Raw genomic sequence first — 22303 nt, forward strand, 5'->3', positions numbered from 1 at the left:
AGCACTCCTCATTTTTTTTTAGATCACACAGTGTATCAATAAGTGACACCATCAAAGAACATAATCACATCAGCCACACCATCAGGGGCTCATTCACCTGCACATCTACCAATGTGATATATGCCATCATGTGCCGCAATGCCCCTTTGCCATGTTCATGTCTGTCCCATTCACACTGTGTAAATGTTGCCATAGATGTTGGTTAACTGGAGAGTTGATAACCATAAGTCAGAAAAATTGAAAGCAACCGGCAGATCTGTTAAAAGGCTTCTTTCGGATGTTTTCTATAACTCTGACTAAACCCATTTGCCTCTGACTGAATTGGATTAGAGTTTACAACAGAATTTAGCTGCCTAACGTAACACACTTTGGGTATGGAATGCGAGTCCTACTCCATTTTATGCAACATGGACACTGAGCGTTAGAACATCACTCAACAGGAGGGAAAAGGCGACAAAAGGAGAACCAGAGAACTTCCTCTAAAATATTACATCAGCTCAAAGTTAAAGTGAATAAACAGACACTTGTTATTTTTTCTTTTTTTTTTGTATTTGTTTTTTCCTTTTTGTTTTAGTTTATTGCAAATTATTGTATGTGTTTGCTTCTCTCAGTGTCAATGTAGGAAGATAACTATTTTTGCACTCTACGTTTCTTTTCTTACTACTTCCCTGTCTTTTCTTATCTTCCTTCTCATTGCCTTTTCTCAGGTCAGACTTATATTTTCTCCTGAAACAGAGTCTGAAGTGAATTTCTTACTATTGTAATTATTTAAACTGTTTCGCAAGAGAATGGCACTTCAGGAAAACAGGAGTACAGTTTTTCCTACTCCATCTTAAAACCAATTGTCTGGGTTAATGCAAAACTTTGTTTTAGGGTGTACAGTTGGCCATGCTATGGAGATCAAAGTTCTCACAGCCTGGAAACATTTCACTGATATCAGTGTCAATATATCACAGTGCCTCCTGCAAGAAAAGTCCTGCCACGGATGCCTTATAGAAGGAGATACTCTCTGCTCTCTATATATTGTGGGTGAGTCCAAACGGCCAGTAGAACATAATGAATGCTTTTTAGAAGAAGGATGAGTCTTTTATCTATTTTATCTTATATCTATTACCTAGTGCCACTCGCAGTCTGGAAGAAATACCAGAGAAGTGACGAGCTGTTCAGCCTCTGGCAAAACAGGATATCTGAATGGTCTCGGAACTGCTTTGGAAACAATAGAGCCTGATCCAAAATCCAGTGAAGGCAATGGAAAGACTCCCATTGATATCAATGGGTTTTGGTTCAGGGTCTCAGTACTATTCACACACTGGACGTGTGATAATAAAGTCTGTACATTATAAATATGCCTATTTGGACATTCTTAGAGAGAGAACAGCAAAAGCAAAGAAGAAAAATAACAATTGAAAGTGATTATTCTTTTTTCCTAGTAGTGCAGTTCCCCACGTCGCGTGTGTTTGGGTAATAATTAAGTCAGGTTGGGGAATACCCTATAATTGATTAGGTAACTCCTGTGTGTCACGGAGTCTTTGCTTATTAACAGGCAGTTTACAAGAGCTTAGTTGGGCTGAATTCTACACAGTCAGATTCATTCATTCAGTCTGTTTAAATAAACGCCTAGTGTTTCGTCAGTCAGACTAAACATAACATAAACCTAACAAGTGTTCAGAAATCTTCCAACTTGTTACTCCAATAGGGACAGCCTGTTCTTATACGGCCCCAGCCCTGCTTCCCCTCATGACCGCAGTCTAGCTCTCTGACCCCATCTAGGATCCTGCTCCCTCTCCCCACAGCAGCCAACAATCCTTCAAATTCAAACCCTCCAAATCTCTAACAGGCAGACTGGGTGGAACATCCATCCAGGAGTCCAAGCCTGTGTGTCTATGTGCACTCAGCACCATAGAATCATAGAATATCAGGGCTGGAAGGGACCTCAGGAGATCATCTAATCCAACCCCCTGCTCAAAGCAGGACCAATCCCCAATTTTTTTCCCAAATCCCTAAACGGCCCCCTCAAGGATTGAACTCACAACCCTGGGTTTAGCAGGCCAATGCTCAAACCACTGAGCTATTCTTTTTGGTCTTCATCCTGCTTCATATCCCATCATACAATTTCGCTTAACATTTTATCCTATGACCACATCTCTTACCAAACAATTTTCAAACCAACGTAGTTCCTTCTTCACACCAGCTCACGGCCCAGGTGCATTCATTTGCTTCTGCCCTTCTAAGCTAGCAAGCACTCTAGGTCCTATAGTGCTCAGAGATTGATCCATCAGGTTTACAAGTGGTTTGCCTTCAGCCAAGACAATACCAGTCTTGCTTCTCCACCAAGAATGGGTCTGGAAGGATGCTAAGGTAGAAATCCAGGGAAGTCAATGGAAGTTCTGCCATTCACTTCAATGGGCCCAGGATTTTGCCCAAGAATGCAAGGCCCTAAAGAGGTGTTTTGGTTATTCTTGTTTTTTAAATATTTGAACTGTGCATTTCTCCAACTCCAGGCTTTCTGTACAGTGAGCAGATTCTTTCTTGCAGTCTTGCCCATTTGCACTGTTCTGGCATGCCCAGTAACAAAACGCTCCAGTGAAGAGAATCATTTTATACCCTTACTATTCAGAGGCCCCCTTCATAGTGGTTTCAGCTTAATATCATATATTTTATCTTCAAACTATTTTCTTTCTTCAAACTATTTTCCTTATATATTCAGTCATATTATCTCGTTTTGGTGTGATTGCTTTGCTAAACAAGGTATTAATTAACCTTATACAGTATCTTGTGGATGCCTTCACTCCCATTTGCAATTATAGCAATCACTTCATAGAAAAATAATATGATAAAGATAACATTCTTAGCTGTTTTTAATGCATTTTAGCTGCTGGGAACAAAGAGAAACGTCACCATTATATAAAAAGAAGTGGAGTACTAGTGGCACCTTAGAGACTAACCAATTAGACTAATTGGTTAGTCTCTAAGGTGCCACTAGTACTCCTTTTCTTTTTGTGAATACAGACTAACACGGCTGCTACTCTGAAACCTGTCACCATTATATGAGAGTCCAGATGCCGATGGATCACAATTTCAGAGCCAATAGCATGTAGCCCCAGTATCCATCCTAATAGGAGAGTTTCTCACTGAAAAGAGAGAGAGGTCACACTGGGAGATCACAGAACAGGGTGGGAGTGGTTTGGCTAACTGAAATGGATCACCTATTTCAAAGTTTACTAAAAACACGTTAGTTTGGCAAGTGTAGAGTGTATCAAAGAGAGGAAACAATAGAGAGAGCGAGAGATGACTAGAAAGGGCAAATGCGCTTAGCAAAGAGCTAGAATCTAACAGAAACTGAGCTCAGTGTATGCAGCTCCAGGACAATTTTCAGAGAGACAGTACCCTCAGCAGAAAGGAAATTGATAACACAGCACGGTGAGATGTTGGGGATAACTGAGGTTGCAGTGGCTCTGATTGTGTGTCTCCTGATTGCACAGTTTCTGAAGTTGCAATGGACACAACGATACAACCGCATTTGCTCCAACCCCTCAGACAGAGACAAACACCTACAAGATCTCTGTCAAGCTTTCTTACAACTACAATACCCACCTGCAGAAGTAAAGAAACAGATTGATAGAGCCAGAAGAGTTCCCAGAAGTTACCTACTACAGGACAGGCCTAACAAAGAAAATAACAGAACGCCACTAGCGGTCACCTTCAGCCCCCAACTAAAACCCCTCCAACGCATTATTAAGGATCTACAACCTATCCTAAAGGATGACCCAACACTCTCACAAGTCTTGGGAGACAGGCCAGTCCTTGCCTACAGACAGCCCCGCAACCTGAAGCAAATACTCACCAACAACCACATACCACACAACAGAACCACTAACCCAGGAACTTATCCTTGCAACAAAGCCCGTTGCCAATTGTGCCCACATATCTATTCAGGGGACACCATCACAGGGCCTAATAACATCAGCCACGCTATCAGAGGCTCGTTCACCTGCACATCCACCAATGTGATATATGCCATCATGTGCCAGCAATGCCCCTCTGCCATGTACATTGGTCAAACTGGACAGTCTCTACGTAAAAGAATAAATGGACACAAATCAGATGTCAAGAATTATAACATTCATAAACCAGTCGGAGAACACTTCAATCTCTCTGGTCACGCAATCACAGACATGAAGGTCGCTATCTTAAAACAAAAAAACTTCAAATCCAGACTCCAGCGAGAAACTGCTGAATTGGAATTCATTTGCAAATTGGATACTATTAATTTAGGCTTAAATAGAGACTGGGAGTGGCTAAGTCATTATGCAAGGTAGCCTGTTTCTTCTTGTTTTTTCCTACCCCCCCCCCCCAGATGTTCTGGTTTAACTTGGATTTAAACTTGGAGAGTGGTCAGTTTAGATGAGCTATTACCAGCAGGAGAGTGAGTTTGTGTGTGTATGGGGGTGGGGGGGATGTGAGAAAACCTTGATCTATGCAGGAAATAGCCCTACTTGATTATGTAAAGAGTTGTCACTTTGGATGGGCTAGCACCAGCAGGAGAGTGAATTTGTGTGGGGGGTGGAGGGTGAGAAAACCTGGATTTGTGCTGGAAATGGCCCACCTGTTGATGACTTTAGATAAGCTATTACCAGCAGGACAGTGGGGTGGGAGGAGGTATTGTTTCATATTCTCTGTGTGTATATAAAGTCTGCTGCAGTTTCCACGGTAAACATCTGATGAAGTGAGCTGTAGCTCACGAAAGCTCATGCTCAAATAAATTGGTTAGTCTCTAAGGTGCCACAAGTACTCCTTTTCAAATAAATTTGTTAGTCTTGAAGGTGCCACAAGTCCACCTGTTCTTAATTGCCTAAGTGAACGAAGCACTTTAGGAGGAGTGCTCAGGTTTGAGTGTACAGATAGACATTTAATGGGTTTTAAAAATAAATACACCCTTTTCCCATGAAATTTCATGCAGGCCTGGATGAAAGCCACTGAAAATCACCATCTTCCCTCAGTTGTCTTGTTCAGTAACATTGTGGCAGAATGCCAAGAGAATAATAACTGAACATAAATATATATTCATAACATAAATATATATTTATGAATTGAATATATTTATGAATTCAAAATACATATTTTGAATATATAAATATTCAAAAAAATGAGGTCTACCCCACCAAAGCAGTAGCACCCCATGCTGTATGGGGAATGCCTAAAGAGTCCTAAGGATCAGGGCGTGGCCGTGTTAGTCTGTATCCACAAAAACAACAAGGAGTCCGGTGGCACCTTAAAGACTAACAGCTTTATTTGGGCATAAGCTTTCGTGGGTAAAACACCACTTCTTGATCTGAAGAAGTGGTGCTTTACCCATGAAAGCTTATGCTCAAATAAATCCATTAGTCTTTAAGGTGGCACCGGACTCCTTGTTGTTTTTTAAACAGTCCTGTCGCTCCAGAGGCAGCAGTCTCTGTTGCAATGCTGCAGGTTCAGGGTACGAACCCTGATGATGTATGGGAGGAGCGGGTGGAGCTGTTATTGGTGCACAAAATATAGCTTGCCTTTTCCCTCTGGAACCGCCCCCCTGGGAATTACACAAAGAAAACCACGTTAGAATCATAGTCATTTCGGTTGCAAAGTCAAGCACTTGAAAGAGACGAAATGCCAGAATGAAGATTGCTGCTGGAACCTGAATTTTTCCCTCTTGTGAAAATTCATTATAACCTTTTATTACCTGTTCATTCATTCATACATACAGGCCCCAAGGACTTTTATTCACTCTGGATGCACAAGACAGCAAAATTAACATTGCCCAGACAATTTTTAATCTAGCATTTGCTAACTTTTGAGCACTTTTCTTTGCCACCTAAACAACATTATTGTAATGCAGTTTTGTAGTATGTGATATCAATTTAGATTGAAGCCAGATATATTTGAAATGAATAATATACCTTACCTTTTAATGATAGCTTAGGAAATGTGAATACTTGTGTGACATTATTAATATGAACGGGGACCATATAGATCATTGTTACAACCAAGGTACTGTAGTGGCACCAAATCTTGTATAAAGGGGGTCAAATAAGGTGTCTAAGACAAGGTTATGATTTGCTGGTTATGATTATGCTGTCTGTGTGCAGGTATCATTTTGTATTTAAAGTTATAAGTATTGGCTCTATACTGTCTGTATTGCGAACTTGTGCTATGCTTCTGGGGGACACCCCAGACAATTTCGTATCAGCACTGCCTAGCCTGCTGGATGGCCCATTAAGGACCATCAGCTCTACAGCTGACCCACTGAGAGAAGGCAGACATGCTTTGTGAATCAGCAAGGTGTACAGGGACCTGCCTATGGACAGAACTCTAAGGTTTTTCTATGCCATGTGCTGGATAGCTTGTCTTTGGGACAAAGAACACAGAGACCACATGGCAAGAGACTATAAAAGGCTGCTGCATCTTGTCTTCAATCCTGCTTCTTACTTCTGGAGGAACCTTCCTGCAAACTGAAGCTCTGAACAAAGGACTGAATGACCCATCCCAGCTGGGGATGTTCTCCAGAGACTTGATTTAAACCTGCAGTTTATTCTATCACTGCTACAAGCGTGAACCAAGAACTTTGCCATTACTGTATGTCATTGATTCCATTTAACCAATTCTAGCTCTCATCTATATTTCTTTCTTTTTATGAATAAACCTTTAGATTTTAGATTCTGAAGGATTAGCAACAGCGTGATTTGTGGATAAGATCTGATTTGTACATTGATCTGGGTCTGGGGCTTGGTCCGTTGGGATTGGGAGAACTATTTTTTCTTTTACTGGGGCATTCGTTTTCATAATCATTCGTCCCCATAACGAATGGCACCGGTGGTGATATTGGGAAACTGGAGTGTCTAAGGGAATTGCTTGTGTGACTTATGGTTAGCCAGTGGGGTAAAACCGAAGTCTTCGCTGTTTGGCTGGTTTGGTGTGTAAAGAAACCCCAGCCTTGGGCTCTAACTGCCCTGCTCTGCTCTAAGCAATTTGTCCTGAATTGATACTCTCAGAAGTGTCCCACCAAAGGCAGCATTGTTACAGTAGCATAGTTGTGCTAGGATCCACAGAACCAAGGCAATTAAGCTTTGGATCAAAACCCCATGCTATCCAAATTTGAATTTTGGTATTGAGAGTCTGGTTGGTTAAGGAGCAGTTGCAATGGGTGAGCAAAGAGCATATGAGGGCCTTGACAAAAAAGCCCTGGAAGTTTTGTGTTCAGAAAAGGGGATAAGCTTTAAAAAGAAAGCTACAAACCCGATGAAGTGAGCTGTAGCTCACGAAAGCTCATGCTCAAATAAATTGGTTTGTCTCTAAGGTGCCACAAGTACTCTTTTTCTTTTTGCGAATACAGACTAACACGGCTGTTACTCTGAAATCAAGAACTGAGAGAGCTGTTAATGGCCAGTGATCAGAAGGCAGGAGCACAGCCCTTACCTGATACTACAGAAGCTGCAGAAGCAATTAGAATGCAAAAGGCAGCAAGTAAACTGCACCTCGAGCATGAACAGAAACTAGCAGACATTCCACTGCTGGAAAAGCAAAAGAATGCTGAATTGGAAAGAGAAGCTACTATAAGAGAGGAAAGGGCTCGTAGGGAGCGTATTGAGCTGCCGGCTGCTGACGAGAGGGTTCGCCAGATGCAACAGGAGACTCACCAGATGCAACAGGAGATGGCCAGACCTCAGCTCCAAGTCAAAAAAGCAATGGAAGAACAGCTAAAATTGTATCCTCTTGGAAGTCCAGTTTATAACAATATTGGTATACTATATATTACTCTGAGCAGTTTTCTGTGTTTAACCAGTTTTGCTATGGCCAGGGAGAGGGGGATTCTAACCTGGTGGGAATTAGCTGTTTATCCGTGGAAAAAAGCTGTTTGTCCACGAATGCAGTTTCTGAATGTCTAAGGTCTCAGAAGTGAATCTGGAATTAGATCAAGCACAGAAAAAACTCATTGGTCAAGAAAATGTTTCACAGGAGCAGATTAAAGTGGATGGTCAGGTTAAAGCCCTAGCTGAGGAAGAAAAGGGTAGATTTTTGATGGGAGAGGAGGACAAAGAAAGTTTGGATGAGCCTAGACAGACTTGTGAGCTGATGGCTTTATCCAGTCAGCAGTTTGGAAAGGCAAGGATGGTGGAAGATGAGTGTCCCTGTACCTTATCTGTGTGGAGAATTGTGACAGTGAAGGAAATGTGCCTGTGTCTGTCAGGGGTAATGGCTTGCCTATGGAGGGAGCTACCCCAGCCTCCAAGCAGTTGTCTGTGAACAGCTGTGTGTGCTGCGACAAGGGGAATGAGATCCCAAGCTGTGTGTCTGTTAAAGCGGAAGGTTTCTCCAGCTCTTCTTTGTCTGTAAAGGTTTCAGAGTAACAGCCGTGTTAGTCTGTATTCGCAAAAAGAAAAGGAGGACTAGTGGCACCTTAGAGACTAACCAACTTATTTGAGCATAAGCTTTCGTGAGCTACAGCTCACTTCATCGGATGCATTCAGTGGAAAATACAGTGAGGAGATTTATATACACACCGAACATGAAAAAATGGGTGTTATCATACACACTGTAAGGAGAGTGATCGCTTAAGATGAGCTATTACCAGCAGGAGAGCAGGGGGGAGAAAACCTTTTGTAGTGATAATCAGGGTGGGCCATTTCCAGCAGTTAACAGAAACGTCCGAGGAGCAGTGAGGGGGTGGGGGAAATAAACACTGGGAAATAGTTTTACTTTGTGTAATGACACATTCACTCCCAGTCTCTATTCAAGCCTAAGTTAATTGTATCCAGTTTGCAAATTAATTCCAATTCAGCAGTCTCTCATTGGAGTCTGTTTTTGAAGTCTTTTTGTTCTAATATTGCGACCTTTAGGTCTGAAATCGAGTGACCAGAGAGATTGAAGTGTTCTCCGACTGGTTTATGAATGTTATAATTCTTGACGTCTGATTTGTGTCCATTTATTCTTTTACGTAGAGACTATCCAGTTTGACCAATGTACATGGCAGAGGGGCATTGCTGGCACATGATGGCATATATCACATTGATAGATGTGCAGGTGAACGAGCCTCTGATAGTGTGGCTGATGTGATTAGGCCCTATGATGGTGTTCCCTGAATAGATATGTGGACACTGTTGGCAACGGGCTTTGTTGCAAGGATAGGTTCCTGGGTTAGTGGTTCTGTTGTGTGGTGCGTGGTTGCTGGTGAGTATTTGCTTCAGGTTGGGGGGCTGTCTGTAGGCAAGGACTGGCCTGTCTCCCAAGATCTGTGAGAGTGTTGGGTTGTCCTTCAGGATAGGTTGTAGATCCTTGATGATGCATTGGAGAGGTTTTAGTTGGGGGCTGAAGGTGATGGCTAGTGGCGTTGTGTTATTATCTTTGTTGGGCCTGTCCCGTAGTAGGTGACTCCTGGGTACTCTTCTGGCTCTGTCAATTTGTTTCTTCACTTCTGCAGGTGGGTATTGTAGTTGTAAGAATGCTTGATAGAGATCTTGCAGGTGTTTGTCTCTGTCTGAGGGGTTGGAGCAAATGTGGTTGTATCGTAGAGCTTGGCTGTAGACGATGGATCGTGTGGTGTGGCTGGGTGAAAGCTGGAGGCATGTAGGTAGGAATAGCGGTCAGTAGGTTTCCGGTATAGGGTGGTGTTTATGTGACCATTGCTGATTAGCACCGTAGTGTCCAGGAAGTGGATATGTTGTGTGGATTGGTCCAGGCTGAGGTTGATGTTGGGAAGGAAATTGTTGAAATCATGGTGGAATTCCTCAAGGGCTTCTTTTCCATGGGTCCAGATGATGAAGATGTCATCAATGTAGCGCAAGTAGAGTAGGGGCGTTAGGGGATGAGAGCTGAGGAAGTGTTGTTCTAAGTCAGCCATAAAAATGTTGACATACTGTGGGACCATGCGGGTACCCATAGCAGTGCCGCTGATTTGAAGATATACATTGTCCCCAAATGTGAAATAGTTATGGGTGAGAACAAAGTCACAAAGTTCAGCCACCAGGTTTGCCTTGACATTATCGGGGATAGCCTCTGTCCTTCATGCCATTGGAGATTTTTTCAAATATTTTGGCATTTTGTCTTTTCGAATGGAGTTCTGCCAGCACGGATTCGTCTCACCATACAGCGATCAGATCCCGTACCTTCCGTTCGGTCCATGTTGGAGCTCTTCGGTGATTCTGGGACTGCATGGTCTCCTGTGATGATGAGCTCTGCATGGTGTCTGTTCAGGTGAGCTCGCCACGCTGGCCAAACAGGAAATGAGATTCAAAAGTTCGCGGGCCTTTTCCTGTCTACCTGGCCAGTGCATCTGAGTTGAGAGCACTGTCCAGAGCGGTCACAACTGAGCACTCTGGGATAGCTCCTAGAGGCCAATACTGTCGAATTGCATCCACAGTACCCCAAATTCGAGCCGGCAAGGCTGATTTCAGCGCTAATCCCCTTGTTGGGGGTGGAGTAAAGAAATAGATTTTAAGAGTCCTTTAAGTAAAAAAAAAAATGGCTGTCATGTGGACGGGTGCAGGGTTAAATCGAGATAACGCTGCTAAATTTGACCTCAACTCGTAGTGTAGACCAGGCCTCTGTAAGACAGAGTCCAGCCTTGAAATTGGTAGAGTCAACGATCTGAAAACCGGTAAACAGGTTCCTGCCTGTGTTGATGCAAATTACCTGCTGACAGGGAGAAGAAAGACTTGCTAATAGCTGTTAGCAAAGATATCACACCCAACCAGCCAGTGAATTCTGTTAAGCAAGAGAAATCAGGGTTTGATCCTTCAGGACAAGAAGGAAAAAGAAAACTTGATTTTGCAAAGGGAAGCCACAGGGTAACCCTAAAAGGCCCAAACCCCAATGGTATTAAGCCAAAGGTGTGGCATGACAAGAATAATTGTAAATGGACACTTGCAATAGATTTGATGTTATTGCTAATGGTTATTTTTTTAACTAATATGTTATATAGAACTGTAAAAATGTACAAGGTGCCTAATCTTTTGAAAAAACCCTTGAACATGTTAAGAGTGATACATGAAAACACACTTTATGTTAAAAGGCCTTGTAATGCTGATGTTGCACAGTTAGTGCCTGTAAACAGTCCTGGAACTTTTCACGGGAGAAAACGACATTCCAAACTTGATGTCATTTCAAAGTTTGGAAGAAACTAAAACTTTGCCAGTAGAAAGGAAAAATTAAAACTCCTGCCTAGAAGCTTGAGGACCTATGCTCTTATTTCAGTGCACAGCACAGAGGGGAGAAAAAAATACAGTAATTCCACACAAAACAGGCCACAGACCAAACAGGGAAACATAGATGCAAGGGTTGTTTCCTAGCATCGTTCCATTGTAAAGGACAAGGACTAACATAAATAAATTCCAAGCATCTCTTCACAAATATCTTCAGTTCTTTTAGAAAAAAGAAGTCCTCTCCAGGTTCTAGTTCCTCTGTTTAGTTTACATTAAATAGAATTCACTCCTTTGTAAAATGTCTCACTTATCTAAAAGTAATTCAATCTCCTTTACATTGTACAACTGCTAGTACTATTGTGCAGATTCCTTCATGGTCCTCCTTAACACTCCTCACCACAGTCCATTCAGTGGTTCTAAGTAACACCTGCCGTATTTTCAGGGAAATCCTTCGACCCCCATACCCACATCGTCTATGCTGTCGCAAATGTGATCTGCACTGTGGTTTTTGGCCATCGCTTCTCCAGTGAGGATGATTCCTTCAACCGGCTCATCAAAGCCATCTATTTTGTGATCTTCTTCCAGGCCACTATCTGGGGCAGGGTGAGCATACAGTTATTCCGGTTCTTATCACTGTAAAGTTTATCTATGCTTCACCAGGAAAACCAAAGGGTTAATGGTTACTGAATGGTTACTGTACATACATAGTACAGAGAGATGGACATCTACCACAGAATGTAATTTCCAAAAAGTATTATGCAGGATTTTTGCTTATGAAGCAGTAAATACACACTTCATAGATCTCATGTCTTATTTATAGGACACCATCAGTAAATCATGTGGCCCAAGACTTGAGTTATTAGTACAAATCATTACTTCTTTTGGCAGCAGATTTCCAAATCATTTAATGTGTTTCAAAACCAAGAAACGTTTACATAAACGTGTGCGTCTTGAACCAGATTTCTAAATGCTAGTACTAAACCTAACACTTGGAATGCTGATTTTGTACTTGGAAACCGAGACATAAAAGTACAGTTAATAAAATCCAAAACTTTGAAGCCCTGTCATTTTGAGCAGATTTCTGATCAGTCTTGCTCAAGATCTGATCTACAAATCCTAAATGTATGTTCTATACTGCATTCTCTCTCAGAATTTATGTTTAAACTAATCTGCACGTATATTCTGTATGGATGATGCTTTTTCTTCTCCTTTTAAGGCCAGAAGGGGCCATCAAATTATCTTGTCTGACCTCTTGTATGATACAGAGGCCATAGAATTTCATCATGACTAAAGCATATTTTTAAACTAGGGCTGTCGATTAATCGCAGTTAACTCACGCGATTAACTCAAAAAAATTAATCGCGATTAAAAAAATTAATCGCAATTAATCGCAGTTTTAATCGCATTGTTAAACAATAGAATACCAATTGAAATTTATTAAATATTTTGAATGTTTTTCTACATTTTCATATATATTGTATCTGGGTTGTAAATGAAATCAAGGTGTATATTATTTTTTATTACAAATATTTGCACTGTAAAAATAATAAAAGAAATAGTATGAAGTGAATTGAAAAATACAAGTACTGGAGTGCAATCTCTCTATCATGAAAGTGCAGCTTACAAATGTAGATTTTTTTTGTTACATAACTTCACTCAAAAACAAAACAACGTAAAACTTCAGAGCCTACAAGTCCACTCAGTCCTATTTCTTGTTCAGCCAATCGCCAAAGACAAACAAGTTTGTTACATTTACAGGAGATCATGCTGCCCGCTTCTTATTTACAATGTCACCAGAAAGTGAGAACAGGTGTTCACATGGCACTTTTGTAGCTGGCATTGCAAGGTATTAACATGCTAGATATGCTAAACATTCATATTCCCCTTCTTGCTTCGACCACCATTCCAGAGGACATGCTTCCATGCCGATGACGCTCGTTAAAAAAATAATGTGTTAATTAAATTTGTGACTGAACTCCTTGGGGGAGAATTGTATGGCCCCTACTCTGTTTTACCCACATTCTGCCATACATTTCGTGATATAGCAGTCTCGGATGATGACCCAGCACATGTTGCTCATTTTAAGAACACTTTCACTGCAGATTTCAGAAAATGCAAAGAAGGTACCAATGTGAGATTTCTAAAGATCGCTACAGCACTCGACTCAAGGTTTAAGAATCTGAAGTGCCTTCCAAAATCCGAGAGGCAAAAGGTTTGGAGCATGCTTTCAGAAGTCTTAAAACAGCAACACTCCTATGTGGAAACTACAGAACCCGAACCACCAAAAAAGAAAATCAACCTTCTGCTAGTGGCATCTAACTCAGATAATGAAAATGAACATGTGTTGGTCCACACTGCCTTGGATTGGTACAGAGCAGAACCCGTCATCAGCATGAACACATGTCCCCTGGAATGGTGGTTGAAGCATGAAGGGATATATGAATCTTTAGTGCATCTGGCACGTAAATATCTTGTGATGCTGGCTACAACAGTGCCATGCGAATGCCTGTTCTCACTTTCTGGTGACATTATAAACAAGAAGCGGGCAGCATTATCTCCAGCAAATGTGAACAAACGTGTTTGTCTGAGTGATTGGCTGAATGAGAAGTAGGACTGAGTGGATTTGCAGGCTCTAAAATTTTACATTGTTTTGTTTTTGAATGCAAGATTTTTGTACATAATTCTACATTTGCAAGTTCAGCTTTCATGATAAAGAGATTTCCCTACAGTACTTGTATTAGGTGAATTGAAAAATACTAATTTTTTTTTTACAGTGCAAATACTTGTAATCAAAAATAAATATAAAGTGAGCACTGTACACTTTGTATTCTGTGTTGTAACTGAAATCAATATCTTTGAAAATGTAGAAAACATCCAAAATATTCAAATAAATGGTATTCTATTATGGTTTAACACTGTGATTAATCACACAATTAATCACGATTAATTTTTTTAATCGCTTGACAGCCCTATTTTAAACGTATCTGAAGTTTATCTGTTTATTGGGCTATGTTGCCTTTCTGGCATTCTAGTATTCACTGATAGTATTTTTGGGTACCCGGAGGCCTTCAAGTAGGGGTGCTTCAGAAATTAAAACATAAATGTAAGTGAACTCTGCAGAAGTTGCTCTGCTTACAGCCCTAGAGACCAAAATCCTCTAGCCACAGAAGAAGCACAGCATAAGCAATGCAAAAGAAAGCTTCCCACAAATGACTTCCTAACGGTGCATCTCATCTCTGTTTTGGAGGGAACACGTCTGGGAATTCAGCCTCCATACCCACTCAGTCTTCAGTCTCTTTAGCGAGGAAGTTAAACAGGGAGACAATAGCATGGGTGCTGCGCCTGCTCCCTAGTAACTAGACTTGGGATACTACCACCAGCTCCATGACCACACATGTCACTGAGCAGATGTCACCTCTCTGCAGCTTCTGGTCAACATGCTCCATGGCCTGGGCTCATGGTGTCTGTCTACACTGCAATAAAACGGCCGAAGCTGGCCCGTCAGCTGAGTCAGGCTTGTGGGGCTCAGACTGCGGGGCTATAATATTGCAGTGGAGATGTTTGGTCTGGAGCCCAGACTCTGAGACCCTGCAATGGGGGAGAGACCCAGAGCCCAGGCTCCACCTCGAGCCCCAGTAGCTGCACTGCAATTTTACAGCCCGGCAGCCTGAGCCCCGCAAGCCCGAATTAGCTGATAGCGATGAGCCAAGGGTGTTTTATTGCAGAGTAGACATAACTTAAAAACAGTCCAAAGCTCCAGGAAAAAGACCGTGGTCAGCAACTGTGCCCCTCTGGCACAAAGGAACGCTCCACATCTGGGGGTGATCCAAGACTGTGGATTGAATTCCCCCAGGCACTAAGGACCATGACAGACCTAACTACTTTCCACACCTAATGCAAGGTGCATTTCTTTAACCTTGCCTTCTCTTACCTAAACACAGAGCAACAAGTATATTTATATTAAAAACACCCTCCAATGCACGTGCTCTGGGGAGAGAATGAGCGAACAAACTCCATGATAGGTGTGCAGACACGTTGTTTAATGAACACTGGAGAGCACTCAGATACTACCATGAATAAGCACAGTACAAAAATGTATGTAGAACAGATCAGTTTAGTCCAGATCAGAACTGACTTAAAGCAGAGGTTAAAAGGTTTCATATTCCTACTAGAAATGTAAACCCTCCAGTCCCTTCATACTTTTATTTAAGTTTTCATGACACTTTAAACTTCCTCAGGTTCACTTGCTTATATCAGAGAACTCACATCATCTCCCCTATGTTTTACCCATAGATGTATGATGCTTTCCCATGGTTTATGCATCATCTCCCAGGACCTCACCAGGAAGTGTTTGTGTACACCAATTTTATGCATAATTTAGTTAAGAACGAAGTCTGAAGTCATGAGGAGAGATGGAACGAAGATGATCCACAGGATCTCATTGACTTCTACCTGGCTCAGATAGCAAAAGTAAGTGCCTGTACTCTGTATAACACTAGCTTCTCCTTAGCCTCACTGTCCACTGCAGAGAGACTTAGTTGAAGGATTGCTAAATAATTTTATAGATTAATATTTCAAATCTTCCTGTAATTTGGGACTTCAGAAGCATTTTTGTTTCCCCCCCGCCATTTGTTGGACATTTCACGAGACGTTTTCATCAAGCAACACTAACCGTGTCAGCTGCCTCCCCTGCGCCCCCTTGTGGCTAAGGGTGGTGCTGCAATACCCAGCCTCAGTTTCCGCTCTTGGTTCCTCACACTCAAAAGAGGCTTTCCCAAGTCCAGCAGCAGCAGCACCTCTTTGGGCTGATTTTAATGAAGTTCCAGAACAAACACAAAAGCTTTCCCACTCTGCCTTAAGCTGGGCAGAGCCCCTTTTTGCTGAGGTACTGTCTCTTCCTCTGTTCTCTAAGCCACTGGAGCAGACGCCAGGCCTGGCCCCCTTCTTGGTCTCTCCCCAAAAGGAAAACAAAATCGTCCAGATGGGTCTTTCTACCCAGCCCCAAATCCCCTCCCAGGAATCACTACAGGAGGCAAACACGCTCCCTGCAGCTTCACTCTGTCGCCCCCATCCATTTGGCCATCCACCAGCCTCTGTTTTTCTACCTCCCCAGAGGTTCGATTTAGTCACACACCTCCCTGTCACATGACTTGCTTCCTTCTCTCCGCCAGGGGAGGAAAATTAGCTGTGTCACAGGTGGGCTGAGAGATACGTCCCTTTAGAAGGGCCAGCCAAACTGTGAAAAATGTGTTAATTACCACACAGTCAACCCTACTCCTGTAGAACCTTCTGCTTTCAAATCTTGTGAATGTCACCTTCAGACCAAAGATGACCCCACCTCCACCTTTAATGAAGATAACATGGTTCAGACTGTGGCTGATCTTTTGCTGGGAGGGACAGAAACCACAACTATCACCCTGTGCTGGGCACTCCTCTATATGCTGCAATACCCAGATATCCAAGGTGAGTGAATGCGCATCAAAGGGACACACATTAAAGTTTGCCAATAATTACTAAACAAATATTAGCTCAGATTAACAGGGTGCTGGAAGATAAAGTGACCTGCCAGCAATGAACATCAGTGCTTAGCTGTTAATATCTAACAGCTCAGAAAGGAGAATTTAATCTATGAAATATCATGAAAGGAAATAGAAATATGCTGGCACCCCACCAGCTGCCTGAAATGCAACACCAGCAGGCTATTGGTCTCCCCCTTCATACTAAGACAATAGCGAGGGAAGACAGCAGGCTAAAGGGGCAATTTCACAAGTAAAACAAGCATATTTTCTCTCACGAATACTTTCTCATTGCCAAAGTAGAAACAGTGAACAGCACTTAAAAATTAACCTAATCTGACATGTATTTATAACTTTCCTGTCAAAAGATATGGTGAATATAATGGGAATATGTCAATGTCCCTCGTTTCATCTAAACGGGAATACGCAGGCACTTCTGTAAAGATTAATTTGAAAGAGAAGTACCATTTGAGAAATTACCATGAGCTCTGGGGAAACGCTCCCCCTCTCTAAAGATCAACTTCAAACCAATGCAGGGATCAAACCACACTCCAAAGCATCTCAAGGCAACGTATTCTTATTTTACAAAACCCTGGATTGTGTAGGTCCAGTCAAGGGACACACAGCAAGTTAACACAGCTTTGTAAAGAGATGGGCTTATTAAAAAGAAAACCAGAAAAAGGGACGAAAAATATTCACCGGTTATCAGTAAAACCGAGTATTTCTTTGCAGAGAGAGTCCAGAAGGAACTAGACACGGTTCTGGAACCTTCCCAACTAATCCACTATAAGGACCAGAAGAAACTGCCTTACACAAACGCTGTGATTCATGAGATCTTGCGCGCAGCAACATTACTGCTGTCGGGGCCCCTCGGCAGTGCGTGAAGGATACAACAGTGCTGGGGTTTCCCGTTGAAAAGGTACAACGGTATTCCCCATGTTAATGACCCCTGCTTCTTTTGCATCATTATTACTAAAGGCACGTCTACACTAGAGACATACATCAACTTACGTTACGTCGACTTACAGACACTGTTACAGCCTACAGCAGAGGGGGGCAAACTACGGCCCGCAGGCCATATCCAGCCCTCAGGACCCTTCCCTCTGGCCCCTGAGCTCCTGCCAGGGAACGGGGTCAGGACAGGCTTGCAGAGGAGCCAGCCCAATTCCCCCGCAGCATGGTGAGCGGGCCAGAGGCTAGCCCCTGGTCCCTCCCTTCTTCCCTCCCTCACAGTCACAGTTCCCCCAGCTCCTGGGCAGCATGGCTGCAGCTCCAGCCGGGCGGCACGGCTATAGCGTGGCCAGGGGGAGTTACGGGGGGCGGAGGGGGGCGAGGAGCAGGGGGAGTTGCAGGAGGGCGGTCAAGGGGTCTGGGCCCTGCTGCCAGGGACAGTGGCAGAGCAAGCCAGGGCCCCCCTCCACCTCCAGCATGCTTGGCCCCTGTCCCCAGCAGCCAAGCCCAGACAGGGAGCGAGCCCTGCCCGACTGCCAGAGAGAGCAGCCAAACAAGCAGGGGAAACGCACAGGGAAAGGACTGAGCCCCCTTTTCCCCCACCCTACAGATAAGGTGGGGCAGGAGAGCAGGGAGGGTTGGATAGGGGGCAGGGGGGCTTCAGGGGGTCAGTCACGGGGTGGGGAGCAGGGAGGATTGGACAGGGGACGGGCGTCCTGGGGGGATGATCAGGGGGCAGAGAGCAGGGGTGTTTGGATAAGATGCAGGAGTCCCAGGGGGCAGTGGCCAGGCCATGCATAGCCTCCCCCAGCCTTCCCTACCTGGCCCTCTATACAATTTTTGTACCCGATGTGGCCCTAGGGCCAAAAAGTTTGCTCACCCCTGGCCTACAGTCTACACTACAGATTTACAGTTGTAATTACTGCTGTGGCTGATGTCCACACTACCCTCCTTCTGTTGGTGGCATGCATCCTCACTAGAAGCACTTCCATTGACTGAAGAGGGGCAGTGTAGGGAGGCTAAGAGCCAGGGCTCTCAGCTCCCTGCAGCTCCCCACTGGGAGCCCAGCTGCTCCCCCCCGCTCCCAGGCTCTTGGTTCCCCACTCCCACCTGCGAGTGGAGGCCAGCCACCCAGGGTTCGTGCCTCCCCGCTCACAGCTGGGTGCAGGGGGCAGCTGCCCGGGCTTCTCGGCTCCCTGAGCGGGAAGCCGCCTTGCAACAGCCCAGCCAGGCTCCAGCTACCCAGCTTTCTTGTCAATTTCACTGCTCCAGCATGGAGCTGTAAAATTGACAAGACAGCCAACAGCTGCTGTGGCTACACAGACACTGTGTTGTCATAACTACACCAACGTAAGTCCTATGCCTCTCGTGGAGGTGGAGTTATTATGTCGGTGTAGCAGGGCACTTACATCAGTGGGACAAAGCTGTGGTGTGTACACTGACATAATTAGGTCAATGTAAAGTTCCTTCCATCCACCTAACTGTGTAGCGTAGACCAGGCCTAAGTATTCATGTTACACTCATGCCTCGCTATCCTAATCAAGGATCAGGGCCCCACTGTGGTAAGAACTTCAGAAAAAATAGCCAAGACGACAGTCCCTGCCCCCAAACACTTTCCGTCTATACATGAGACAGGACAGAACAGGCAAATAGGGTGAAAGTAGGTTGGGAGTTGAAAAATGACCACAGCTTTGCAGAAGTAGTCTAGGCCTGTAGGCATCATGGCATCAAGAAGGTTTTAAGGGTGGGAGAAGAGAGATGGTGGTGTGCTTTATCAATTTGATTGGGCATTTTCCCCACACATATGAGAGGATCACGGGAGAAAGCCTGGAGGCGTTTGAGGGAGATGATGATTAGGGCTGCCGTCAATACCAAGCAAAGGCAGGAGCCAACTATTCAATGTGCCAGTAGATCTTACCGATAGCATGGGGCTCACTGGTGAAGGGCCAGAAATGCAAAGACAAGGAGCTAGTGTCTGATGTGGTGTGATAGACGGACCCAGCAAAGAAATGGAAAGAGACGGTTAATGTGGTTAGAGTGACAAGCCATGAATGCAATCCTAGTAGCAGAATTTTGAATACACCTGAGAGGGACAATGTAGCTGGCATCAAGGCCAGAGAAGAACAGATTATAAGGCTCATGGCATAAAATGATGAGATTAGATGACAGTCTGGACACAGACAAGGCCAAATCTTTGAAATATTATATTGGTGGCAGCAGCAAGATTTGGCTGCAGTCTAGATTTGTGAGTTTGGAGAGAAGGCCAAGTTGATGAGAACATCCAAATTATGGTCTTTCAACAACTGGGAGGGTGGTGGTGTTATCCACAGTGATGGAGTAAATGGAGAAAGAAGAAGGCCAAAACTCAGTTTTGACCATGTTGAATTGAAGGTTCCAGCTGGACATCCATGAAGAAATGTTAGAAAAGCTATCTCAGATGTAGAACTGGATGGAGAGGAACTCAAAGCAGTAGTTAGAGAAGACATATTCTATGTGTGGAGGTGGAGGGGAAAGGGACAGGGAAGTAAGTGGGGTAAAGGTTAGATTTTTTTCATGATAGGGAAGAGAAAAGCATGCATTTATTGAGAGGAGTGAGTGGTTAAGAGAGAGCAAGGAAGAGGGTGAATGGGGTGAAGGGAGGTAGAGTAGGATCGGGTTGCTGGGACAGATGGATTAAAGGAGGGCAGATGAGAAACCTCTGTGTCAGTAATAGAGGAGAAGGAGAGAATGTGATAAAAGGAAAAAGAGGACAATTTGTAACAGAACATTTGAGTACAGTACTATCAGATGTGACCCTGGTGAACCACGCTGATAAGCAGAGAAATGAGGCTAGACAGTCTGAGCCACACAGCTGCTGTAAAAGGGCATAGACTTGTTGATGTCAATGAAGCCACACTGATTTACACAAGCTGAGAACCTGCTCCTGTTTTTAATGCTTAGCTAACAAAGACTAATTCACAAATAGAAGACAATTAAGTTTTGCTTCTTTTTCAGGGCACAATTGTATTGCCAAACTTACACTCTGCTGTATACGATTCTGAACACTGGGAGACCCCATGGAAGTTCAACCCGAGTCACTTTCTCGATTCAGATGGCAACTTTGTAAACAATGAAGCATTCATACCTTTCTCAGCAGGTATTTCACTGGCATCTAAATCTGCTTGCTCCAAGTATGTAAGCATGTGAGATGCTAGCTACATACATGGGGCAGCTAGCCCTTCCCGCTGGTTCCACCGTGGCAGCCATGCTTTATTTCTAGTGATCTAGCATGGGCATGTCTCCATGACCTGCCTGTGAATTACATCCCCGGCTCGAAGCATAGACATACCCAAAGCCAGATATATATCTAGCATCTCAGGTAAAGAAAATTATACAGATTATGTCCCTCTGAGGCAACTTCTCACCTTAGTGTCCAAGAGACTCAGCAGAATTTTGTTTAGAAATTCACTTTTCTCTGACTCACTCTGTGCAATCATTTGTAGGAGTAATGCCCTTCTCTTGTTCCTTCCGTAGGGCATCGGGTGTGTTTGGGGGAACAGATGGCAAGAACTGAGCTCTTCATCTTCTTTGTCAACCTGCTGCGGGTGTTCACATTCCAGCTTCCAGAGGGAGTGAAGGAAGTCAATCTAAACTATATTTTAGGGGCTATATTGCAGCCACATCCATATAAGCTCCATGTGGTTCCACGCTAGTCTGAAATGAACCATAAATGGAGGTGATTCTGTCAGGGATTTTAATATTCATCTTGTACTTTATCTTATTAGTCTTATTTGATAATTCAGTATTGTGACAGTGGATGGAGATAGTTTTATTTAGGAACACAGACTTATTAAATTTTAACTTTTAAAAAATAAATGCATTTGCCAAAGATCAAGCGATCTTCAGTGTACAAAAGTGCAAGGTAACACCTAGTGGAAAGAATTATCTAAACTATTTCTACACAGTAGAGATACTGATGAACTAGCTGTAGTCCCACCACGGCTGCACAATTGTCCAGATATAATAAAGATGCATTATTTTAACTGAACTTCAGTGTGTACCATTCACTCTTCTGTGTTCACAAAACCTCTCTTCTCTCCTTCAAAGTTCACTTCACATGTTTTTATCCAAAGGCTATCAATGTACTTTGGGTCCCCCTTCCTTTACTCTCTCTGGGAGGACTATTCTCAGTAGTAAAGTTAAGCATGCACATGTCTGCAGTTTTAGGGCCTCATTTCCTCTCACAACCACCATTCTTTTGAATGTCCCTTTGGATTTGGCAATGTGACATGTCACTATAGTGTTACAGATTCTTTTTGTTCGCCTTCTTCTCCTGGTTTCCTCATTAAAGCTACTGTCTCTTGACAAGTTGCTTATGCATCTGTTTTGTTATATCAATCACGGCATCTCCAGGAACCAACTCTTTTTTTTTTCCTTAAGAATCCCTCGTTTCCCCTTACAACTCCATCCTCTTTTGAGAAGTTCGTGGAACAACATTCTACTACTGGTTACTTAAAGTGAGGGCACTGAGCAGCGGAGAACTGAAGAAATTAGATCAAATTACCACCACTTCTCAGGATCACCCCTAGATATAACACTATTCTATGAAAATTAAGGGTTTGGTGCACTTGGTACTACCATTTATTGCATCACCATCCCACTAATCTCAACCAAACGTATCGCGCT

General features: G+C 43.4%; 1 long non-coding RNA gene and 1 pseudogene across 1 annotated transcript; both read left to right on the forward strand.

The window, feature by feature from the left end:
- Positions 1-1344, forward strand: LOC142073156 (uncharacterized). The gene is made up of 2 exons (XR_012669837.1): positions 1-1029; positions 1119-1344. It is a non-coding gene; the product is annotated as an uncharacterized LOC142073156 (long non-coding RNA).
- Positions 1345-10150: 8806 nt separating this feature from the next.
- Positions 10151-21798, forward strand: LOC125643151 (cytochrome P450 2J5-like; annotated as a pseudogene).
- The last annotated feature ends 505 nt before the right edge of the window (positions 21799-22303 follow it).

This window comes from Caretta caretta, chromosome 9 (assembly GCF_965140235.1).
Source record: "Caretta caretta isolate rCarCar2 chromosome 9, rCarCar1.hap1, whole genome shotgun sequence".
Lineage (NCBI taxonomy): Eukaryota > Metazoa > Chordata > Testudines > Cheloniidae > Caretta > Caretta caretta.